This window comes from Bubalus bubalis, chromosome 18 (genome assembly GCF_019923935.1).
Source record: "Bubalus bubalis isolate 160015118507 breed Murrah chromosome 18, NDDB_SH_1, whole genome shotgun sequence".
In the NCBI taxonomy this organism is placed as follows: domain Eukaryota; kingdom Metazoa; phylum Chordata; class Mammalia; order Artiodactyla; family Bovidae; genus Bubalus; species Bubalus bubalis.
This window is the reverse complement of record NC_059174.1, coordinates 24,610,983-24,621,535: the sequence shown is the minus strand read 5'-3', so window position 1 is coordinate 24,621,535 and position 10,553 is coordinate 24,610,983. Positions and strand designations below refer to the sequence as shown.

The 10,553-nt window shown below is 49.8% G+C and overlaps 2 long non-coding RNA genes across 2 annotated transcripts; one reads left to right on the top strand and one right to left on the bottom strand.

The window, feature by feature from the left end:
• Positions 1–915, top strand: LOC112580240. Its single transcript, XR_006546252.2, has 2 exons — positions 1–119; positions 436–915. It is a non-coding gene; the product is annotated as an uncharacterized LOC112580240 (long non-coding RNA).
• Positions 916–5,422: 4,507 nt separating this feature from the next.
• On the bottom strand, positions 5,423–9,693 carry LOC123330384. The gene is made up of 2 exons (XR_006546248.2): positions 9,420–9,693; positions 5,423–7,050 (listed from the first exon to the last, which is right to left on the bottom strand). It is a non-coding gene; the product is annotated as an uncharacterized LOC123330384 (long non-coding RNA).
• Between the last annotated feature and the right edge of the window lie 860 nt (positions 9,694–10,553).

The following is a 10,553-nucleotide window of genomic DNA, read 5'->3' as shown; positions in this document are numbered from 1 at the left end:
CTGCCACATTCTGTCTACCATAGCCAGTCGCTCCAGGACCTCCTGCTTAAGATCTCCTGTCTAATAAACATTGATGTTTCTGTTGCTGTTTCCTGGCTCTTCTTTGGTCTTAAGGCTGGGTAACTACAAGGCTCAGAGGCCTGCAGACAGCAGCCCAATAGATATATCTCCAGGGCAGTGGGGGTAGAGGGGAAGAAACCAGGTTCACTGTGAGAGGGGGCCCTCCTCAGAGCAGACAGCAACCCACAAGCCCACGACCCTTGACTCTCCATACTGAGTGATGGGAGAGGTGTGCGGAGCAGTGGGCCCCAGGGACTCTTGGGGTCAGCCTAGCATCAGTCATCTGAAAATGGAAGGGAGTTCCCCAGGACCTGCAGCTGGGGGATCACGTGGCTCTTCCTCTCCTGAATTCTCACTTATCCACATTCTCAACAGCTTCTTTCAGGTTTGAACGGGTACCAGGACTTTCCCGCATGGCTCACTTCCTCCACCTCTGAAATGAAACCATCAGCAAAGCCAAGTGATACGTCATCTGCTGGCCGTGGATCTAACTACGTTTTTATACTCCGGAGACCAAGCATGGCCCCTCAACCAGCAGCATTAGCACCACCTGGGAGAGAACTTGTTGGAGATGCAGACCCTAGGCTCCACGCTAGGCCCACCAAGTTAGAAACTGAGAATGAGCCCAGGAATCTGTTTTAACCACCCCTGCAGTTGATTCTGATGTAGGCCAAAGTCCAAGACCCATAGCACTAGATAACTTTCAAATAACCTCCTAATTTGGGGTTATGAGTTGTATAAGCCCCTTCTCTGACCACCTGGCTTTAATTCATAGCTCCAGGCACAATGAGTGGTTACATAGTCTTTTGTTTGGCTAGTTAGGTATTATCTATCACTGTCCATGCCCTCTAAGCTTTATGATTCATGAAGTCAGGAACTATGTGGGCCTGGCCCAGAGTAAGAACGAAACAGCTATCGTTGGAAACCCATCCATACTTACATAAAAATGCTGGGGCCACAGTCACGCACTCTGATATGAATGTGACACGTGACCTTGAACAAGCGTCCTGGTTTTCGGCCTCTGGAGCTCCCTGTGTGCAATGAAGGACCCTTGAGGGCCACTCCTCTTATCATTTTAACAAAGGTTCAGGCTGATGCCTCCCCAGTCCAGCCATTCTGCACAGTGGCAAACCAAGGAACGCCTTCCACACCCCACGCCACAGCCATCTCTGTGGTGCTACTGCTTTCTTCTGGCCTTAAGTCTCCTTGGCGTGATCTCGACCTAACTCCTGGCCTGATTTGCAAGTCCTTTACCCACCTCCCAGAAAACAACCCCTCCCTCAGCCACCCTGGGACTCCTCCCCCTGCAGGCCCCCCCCCACCCCCACCCTGGTCCTGGAACTGCTCTTCCCTGGCCAGGACACATCTGCTTGGCACTCTCTCTGCCCCTGAAGAGCTGCTTCAAACTGATTTCTGGAAGCACTCCAGCACGCCCAAGTCTTGGTTAACAGATTCCTAAAAAGCATGATGTCCCTAGTCAGACTCAAATGCAAGAAGGGAAGTCCTCAGGAGCCAGAAATAAGAGGGGGCTCTGAGAAAAGTAGGGCGGAGGAAAGAAGGGGGGCATTCCGGGAGACGGGGTTTATAGCTGGTTGTTAGAGGACTCTGAACTTTTCAGATTAAAAAAAAATAATAATATAAATTTTTTAAAGATTTTTTAAAAAAAAACCTAAAGGCAATGTGTTAACCTGGATTGGGTCCTAGGACAGAAAAAGTATATCAGTGAAAAAACGTGTGAAATTCAAAGTCTGGAATGTGGTTAATAGCAACGAACCCACATTGATCTCTTAGTTATGGCAAATGGGTGATGGCCGTGAATGAGCAGGGTGAGTTTCTTTCTTTGTGCTTTTCTCTATTTTCCACCATGTGCCTACATTACAGTTGGCTGTTATTTTCGTGCATGAAGAGATATTGAAGGGACTTCCTGGTGGTCCAGTGGCTAAGACTCTGTGCTCTGAATGGAGAGGGCCTGGGTTCAATCCCTGGTCAGGGCACTAGACCAGTGCATGCCGCAACTAAAACCTGCTTCATGCTGCAGTGAGGATGACAGACCTCACTTGCCACCACTAAGACTGTCAATCCCACTTACAAGACAAAATCAAACAAGCTCTGAAGGCTGCAAGATTTTTTTACATTTTGTCAGCAAACGTGACCGCTTGGATGGAAGGCTGTTAATAATATTAACACAGTACTTATCTTGCTTCATGTGATCATTCATATGCCGAGAAATATCAGTGGGCTTGACTGCAGGGCGCCCCCGTGATCCCACGGGCGTGCCCTGTAATGTACCTAGTGTGCACACACCCTGTACTACCTTCTAAAATCCACAGAATTCTGGATTTGGAAAGCCATGTGGCCCTAATAGAGACGGGCAGCGGTTTGGGGATCTGTGTTACAAACACCCCTGCCCTACCACTCAGCTTAAGAAATCTAATATTACTAAAACTGTCAACTCCTCTCCCATCCCCTGCCAGGGGTACCCCATCCATAACTTGCACGATTTTGATGATCAAGAGGACAGCCATGTTTTAGAAACACAACCAGTCACAGCAGGGGCAGTGAGAAGAACTTGGAGGTTTCAGAGGCCCATCTGTGTGAGTGGAATTCCTACCCTCCAGCCTCCCCGCCTCCCTCTATCTCTACCCACCCACCTCAACTTTCCTGAAGTGAAAGCCACAAAAAGTTGCCTGCCTGGGTGTCGGGAGGGGACTTACACAATCATGGTGGAACCATGATACTCTTGTTCTCATAGGAGAGCTTGAGCATCTGGAGTCTGAAGACAGTTACCTGGGCCGGTTTGACAGGATGCTGTGGAAAAGTAGAGGGAGACTCAGAGGGGGTCCCATGGCCCGGATGGGGGCCCATCAGAACCACTGTGGTCCTCTGCCTCTGGAGACGGAAGGGATGAAGCTGACCCAGCGTTCCCAGGCTGAGAAAAAAGGAAGCTGCTGAGCAATGCCTGGGGCCCAGGTCACCCCATGGCTAATTTGCCAGTGATGTGGGCACCCTCTTACTCTCTTTGGCCCTTGGTTTTCTCGCCTGTGTGATAGGGAAGTAATCCCTTGCCTTGTCCGCCTCTCTCGTCTAGGAAAAGGCCTCCTGGGCCTCGCCTTCTTCATCTGTAAAATGGGGATGATAATATTAGCTACCTCCAAGGGTTGTGGCAAAGATTAAATGAGGAAATCCACATAAAGAGAAGGAATTGCGCATGGTTACTCTCCAAAAGATGCTGCCATTGCTTTTGTGTAACAATATTCATGACTTGGTAACCATGCTTCATTCCTGGGAGAAGAGGTGGGGGACAATGCAGATCTCAATACCCTTGGTCTCTTCCTTCAAGAGGCTCAAGGTTTCTCAGATAATCCCAGACCTAAATGTAAAATGGCCCCTGAGGAGTGTCTTAAACGACAGATGCACCAGGCTGTGGTTCGGGAGTCTTAGAGAGAAAACCTCACCTAGTTAGGGTGTGGGGAGGCCTTCTCCAAGGAGAAGCAAAATCAGATGCAGCAAGGAAGAGGGAGAGGACTTCTGGACTGGGGGAAACAGCATGTGCAAAAGCCCTGTGGTGGGAACAGGGCCAATGCATGGGATGGGTAGGTGGCCAGGGACTGGGATGTTTGGCCCAAGGTGACCTGGGCAGGTGGGCAGGACCTGTGATCTGCAGACTGTCAGTCTGGGCTCAGGGAGATCTCTCCCCATCAAAAAATTGAACCAATAGGTACTTTTTTTTTTAAGTGGCTCAGACAGTAAAGAATCCACCTGCAATGTAGGGGACCTGGATTCGATCCCTGAGTTGGGAAGATCCCCTGGAGGAGGGCAAGGCAACACACCAGTATTCTTGCCTGGAGAATCCCATGGACAGAGGAGTCTGGTGGGCTACAGTCCATGGGGTTGCAAAGAACGACTTAGTGACTAAGAAACAATTGAATTTGTTACAATATTGCTTCTGTTTTGTATGGTGTTTTGTTTTTTTTTCCCCAGGAGGAATGTGGGATCTTAGTTCCCTGACCTCTTTATCTTTAGTATCTGTGATTATCCCTTTCTTTTGTTTGAACGCAGCTGTATATTAAATAAAACCATGGAACCTGTGCCCCTTTACTGGAAGGTGAAGTCTTAGCCACTGGACCACCAGGGAAATCCCAAACCAGTCGGTACCTGGCAACAAAAGGTTTTATTTAATACACAGCTGAGCTCAAACAAAAGAAAGGGACAATCCCAGATACTAAAGATGAAGAGGGAAATGAGAGCTAAAGCTGTAATTAAGATGACCCAAAGAGATGAGCATCAGGTTGTGGGTTTGAGAGCAAACTGGGTTGGGGTTTTAACACTGTCAGGGAGAGAAGTGAGGCAAGATGGGGAGTGAAAATACTTCCTATTGGTGAAGCGGAGACCAAATGACTTCATCCATCAAAGCAAGCTACAGGAAGTTTGGGGTGGGTCTGAGCGGGGACAAATTGAGAACCTGAGCCCATGCACATGCCTTTCTGAAGCGTGTATGCATGTGTATTACCAGCATGGTGCAGGACTTCCTGAGCTGAGAAATGGACCTACAAAGACAGGAATGAATGAATGATGTAACCTTGGGGGTCCCTGGCAGGTCAAAGTGCAAAATTATTCTCCAAGGAAATGTAGGTGATTCAGGGAGTAGAGTCTGTCCACAGAAAAACCAAATTCCACTAAAGGTGAACTTCTAAGAAAATAAATTTCACAAACAAAGGAAACCATTCACCCCAAGAGAGAACTAGCAAACACAGTTAATAAGAGGATTAGCACCCCAAGGCTCTGATATAATAGAGCAACCTGGAAGACGCCACACAGGAACTAACTTTTCAATGATTAAAGAGAGAGCGCCACATGAAATCATAGGACTCCACGGGGAGAGGCAAGGATGGATGGATTTGAAAAACGAAAATTTGGAAATGAACTCAAGAGGATGTGGAGAAAAGAGAACCCTTGCACAGTGTGGTGGGAATGTAAATTGACGTAGTTCAGTTCAGTTCAGCGGCCAGCCGTGTCCGACTCTTTGCGACCCCATGGACTGCAGCACGCCAGGCTTCCCTGTCCGTCACTGACTCTGGAGCTTGTTCAAACTCATGACCATTGAGTCAGTGACACCATCCAACCATCCTAGCCTCTGTTGTCCGCTTCTCCACTATGGAAAACAGTATGGAGATTCCTCTAAAGTTAAAAGTAGAACTACCATATGACCCAGCAATTCCATCTCTGGGTATTTTTTCCAAAGAAAACAAAAACACTAATTCAAAAAAATATGCACCCCCATGTTCACTGCGGTGTTATTTGCAACAGCCAAGATATGGAAGAGGTTAACTGCCAATCGACTGTTGAATGGATGAAGAAGATGTGATTTGAATAATTTTTATTGCTTCTGTTCATGGGCACCTACTATGTGCCCAGGGTCCAATGAGCCAGGCACATCCCTCAGCCTGGCCATAGAGATTCCGTGTGGGAGCAGTCACGATGTAGTAGGAACAGGGACTTGGAATATTTAGATGGTTCAGGCTCAAATTATGCTCTTCTGCTTTTCAGCTCAGGATGGGGGAGTCCCCCTTGACTCTCTGAATTTTAGTTTCTTCAGCCATAAAATGGGGGTGTTGGCAGCATCTTCTTTGCTGGGTGATTGTGAGGATTCCACAGTTAATCTAAGTCAAGTCGCTGATTAGTAGCAAGTTCTGCAAACATTGACTTGTATTTGTATTAGGGTTGGGACATAGTGCTTCCTACCTCTCAGATCACCTTCTCCTCCTGTCTTGGTGCTCAGTTCTGTCAGACTCTCTGTGACCCCACGGACTGTAGCTTGTCCTTGGAATTTTCCAGGTGAGAATACTGGAGCAAGTTGTCATTTCCTACTCCAGGAGAGCTTGCCGACGCAGGGATCTTAACCGCACCTCTTGCACCTCCTGCGCTGGCAGGTGGGTTCTTTACCACTGCACCATCTGGCCCAGGTTCTGAGTTCCTCTCAATGGCCTAGGGATGTCGCTGTTGGGCAGATGAGAAACTGAGTCCTGAGTAGTTTTTTCTTCACTGCACAGCCTTGTCGGTTCAGTTCAGTTCAGACGCTCAGTCATGTCCAACTCTTTGCGACCCCTTGGACTGCAGCACACCGGGCCTCCCTGTCCATCACCAACTCCTGGAGTTTACTCAAACTCATGTCCATTGAGTCGGTGATGCCATCCAACCATCTCATCCTCTGTCGTCCCCTTCTCCTCCCGCCTTCAATCCTGAAGGCCTTGTGGGAGATCCATCCCCCTTAACCCAAGGCTGCATGGGAAGGAAGGGAAGTGACCCTAGGAAAGGTGGAGGAGTCCTAGATCTCCAAACCGCTTTCTTCCTTCTTAGCTTTCACGCGATGTTTACTGCTGCGTGAAAAATACTTGAGTGCTCATGCTGGGGGTACCAGGGTGGTCACAGCAGTAGTAATAATAGGGACCAGCTGAGCCGAGTGTAATCTTAAGAATTTTACACAGTTTTTTCACTCAAATCTCACAACCACCATATGGGCCGGTTGCTATTATCACTCGCATCTTACAGATGAGAAAACTGAGATTCAGTGAGGTTAGGCGGAGTGCCCAAGGTCACACAGCCTGCCGGGCTGCAGCCCTGAGGGGAAGCCACTTGCCATAGCCTAACCATAACCAATCGCTAATGTCAGAGCCACACAGCGGCCATGGAGTCCAGCCTCCCTGCCTTCACAGAGGGAGTAGGACACATATTCAGTTGTGTGTTGGTCAACAGAGGAGTCGATTTCAAAATCTATAGACTGATTAACTCAGCGTACAAAGAGCCAGGGACCTTCATTCTGCCCTCAGCCCAGAGAGGGCCAGGGAGCTGTGGTCAGCCTGGGAAAGCTTACCCCCCGGCACCTAGAGACCCCTTGAAGATCACAGACATGTTCTGAATGGAGACACCCATGGACTTGTCTTCCACCAGCTCTACCTGGCTGCTGGCGATGGGAGGTGGCTGCTCTGGATGCTGGGAGAACAAAGAGAAAAAAGGAAGGGTGTCATGGGGCCTGGGACGAGGCCAGTGGGTGTCTTTGTCACCTCTCCACTCTGCCATCCTGCGCTGCTCAGGGATGCAGTGGGCCAAGCCCCGTCCTGTCCTCCCGGAGCTGAGTGCAGCTTCACCTAATATCAATCATGGTTAATTACATGTAAGCTCTGCTCCACCCATGTTTACTTTGGCTAAGTTGCATATTAACGAAATTTATTCTGTGGAAGTCTGGCCTTATTGAATTGCTTGTGATTTATTCCGGGTAATATCTCTTAACATCTGTGGACAACTTTGCCAGCTCTCACTCTTTGTGCTGTAGGTCTAGGATGCCTTTATCCTCCTTTTGCAGAAGGGAAACTGAAGCCCGAGGTCACACAGAGAATGAGGGGCTGGGGCAGCCCCGCTGGATCCCCCTCCCCACTAGGTCTGGGACACCCACCCCCTCTCCAACTGCTGGTGGCAGGTGCTTTCCTCACAAAAGACACAGAGGCATTCAGCATCGCCAGCGCCCCCTAGTGGTAGTAAAAGGATCACACCGATTCCAGCTCCTGGTTATCCAGGTGCTGGTTTTCCGAATCCACTTTTGTTGAGCCTGTTTTTGGCATGGGAGGGGCGGGGTTAGTTTTAGGACAAAGCTAAGGCCTCAGAATAGTATCTTCCCCACCCCCTGAGGCCTCATACACACAGACGTGGACCCAAGCTCCCGTGTAGCCTGAGGGGCCCAGAAGGTGGATGTATTGTGTTCCAGGGGCCAAGTCTAGTGCTCAGACCTGGGTTAGAATCCAAACCTGCCACTGCCAGCCTTGCTGTGTGACCTCCGAGCTGCTTAGCCTCTCTGAGCTCCTGTTTCCTTGTTCAGTAAGCAGGGCCAGCAGTGGGATGCGCTGAAGATAAAAGGAGGCATTGTTTGTAAAGGCGCCTGGCCCAGAGTGCACCCTCAGCCCAGGTAAATCTAGGAGACTCATTTTGCCAAGAGATCTCACAACCCTGCCTCCTGCTACCCCCAAAAGACCCTGTCTGTAGGCGAGAGAAAGGGTCTTTCTAAGGTCTGAATCTTATTGGGTCTGTTGGAGAGATCAATACACTACAATATATCCACATTAGGGGTACTTGGGGGGAGGGGGTGGTGAATAGGTTGAAAAAGCTAGGTGGGGGTAGGGGTTGCAATTCCAAGCTTCTGCCCCCAAGTCGGGTGGGGAAGCCTGAGTTCTCCTGACTACCCTTCCTCTCTGGGGGCTGGGGGCTAGTCTCAGGCTTCACCCCACCAACCCCCAACTGTGCACACGCCAGGTCTGATTCACTTGTGCAGACCTTACCTGACTTGGCCAAGGGTTGTCATGGCCCTTTGCCCTTGATATCTGGGCAGCTGGCTTGCTGGAGGCTGTCTGGACCCCCTTGGTGGTCTCCTCGTTCATGAGAAGGGAGGGCAGTGGAGAGGGGTTACAGGGAGTTCTTGGCCATGGCTCAGCCTCTCTGGGATGAGGGTTTGGACTGGGCCCCTCTCTGGCCTAAGTTAGATGGCTATGCTCAGGGCACGTAGAGAGAGCCCTGACCTCTGACCCTGGCCAGAGATCCTGGTCATACCCTAGCTTCAGGATCCAACACACTGGAACCCCATGATCCTAGTCAAATGCAGCCTCTGAATCAACCACGCACTGAGTCCAGCCTCACCTGTCCCTCCGCTGGGACACTCCCTGCCCGAAGTTCAAAGTCAATCTATAGTCTTGGGACGCAAACTTTAGAGATTATTGCATTTAGCCTCCTTATGCCTTTATTGTTTTGAGCAAGACGTTGAGGCCCAGAGAAGGTAGGGGAGCTGACCAAGGTCACACAGCAGTCAGTGACAGAGCCTCTCCAGCTTGGGCTCATGCCAACACCTGATCCTACCAAATACACACTGACCTCCTAACCTTCACCCCCTAACCTGACCCTCCACTTGGCCCTGCTCCAAACTTCACTGGAAGCAAAACCCTGGGTTCTGGGCAAACACAAACTCCCACATCTGGCTGTTTACAGCCCCTAGGGTACCTTCTCACCAAAGAGCTTGACTTGAAAGTGAGGTCAGGAGAAAGAGGGCTGTCCTCTCTCTAGGCTACAGTGTGGCAGCCCCTGCCTTGAAGCCCGGAGTCTCCTTCTCAGTGGGTGCCCCCCAGAGGAGCCCTGGATGGACAGACAGATGGGTGGACAGGCAGACGCAAGCACAGAGCAATGGTAGTGGCACTTACATCCCAAGAAAGCAGGCTTGCCAACTCGGCACATGATGCCCACCTGCAAAGTGCCTTTGGGCAGGTGCGGACACTGCACAGCAGAGCTGGGGGAAGGAGGGCGGCAGGAGCAGGCAGACCCACCTGGAGTTGGTGTCCACATAACGCCATGGGACGTGATGCGCTTCTGAAGCCGAGCCGCTTGACCTCCTCTCAGGTTCAGAGGCTTCTGCTCATTTCCCCATCTGCACTACGTCTCCCATCTCCCTTGTACCTGGATAACTGCTGTGGCTGTTCACTCGCTCAGTCATGTCTGACTCTTCGCGACCCCATGGACTGCAGCACACCAGACTTCCCTGTCCTTCACCATCTCCCTGAGTTTACTCAAACTCATGCCCATTGAGTCAGGGATGCCATCTAACCATCTCATCCTCTCTCGTCCCCTTCTCCTCCTGCCCTCAGTCTTTCCCAGCATCAGGGTCTTTTCCAATGAGCTGGCTTTTTGCATCAGGTGACCAAAGTATAGGAGCTTCAGCTTCAGCACCAGTCCTTCCAATGATTCAGGGTTGATTTCCTTTAGGATTGACTGGTTTGATCTCCTTGCAGTCCAAGGATAATTGCTTAATACTTTTTTTTTAATCCATTCTTTTTTACTTAAATGTATGTAAAAATAAACTTTATCTCTTATTTGCAAAGAGGTCAACATATAATGACAATAAAGATATTTAATTCTTGCCAGATACTCTTGCTTGACAATGACTCTAGCTTTGAAGCATGCTATTGGATGTAAATTAAAACAGTTGAAAAAGTGAGACAGCTTCGTGGGTTTTCAAGATACTCTAGCACTGAGACCTTTTTCCTCACTGTAGTTGGAATGTGTTGTTGAGTCGCTAAGTCGTGTCTGACTCTTGTGACCTCATGGGCTGTAGCCCGCCAGCCTCCTCTGCCCATCGGATTTCCCAGGCAAAATTACTGGAGTGGGTTGCCATTTCCTTCTCCAGGGGATCTTCCTGATCCAGGGATCAAAACTGGGTCTCCTGCATTGCCAGGAGGATTTTTAACCATCTGAGTCACCAGGAAAGACTGTGATTTGGAATATAGGGTATTTAATGCTGTATCTGTGTATCGGATGGCATTCTCTTGCATCCCCCGAGAGGTACGTGTCTCACACTTCGGTATTCTGCTTTAGAGACCACGGTATTTAGCCTCCCTTATTGAATTCTGCAAGAAGCTGAGGCCCAGAGATGGGAGGCACGCGGCTCAAGGCCACACAGCAGC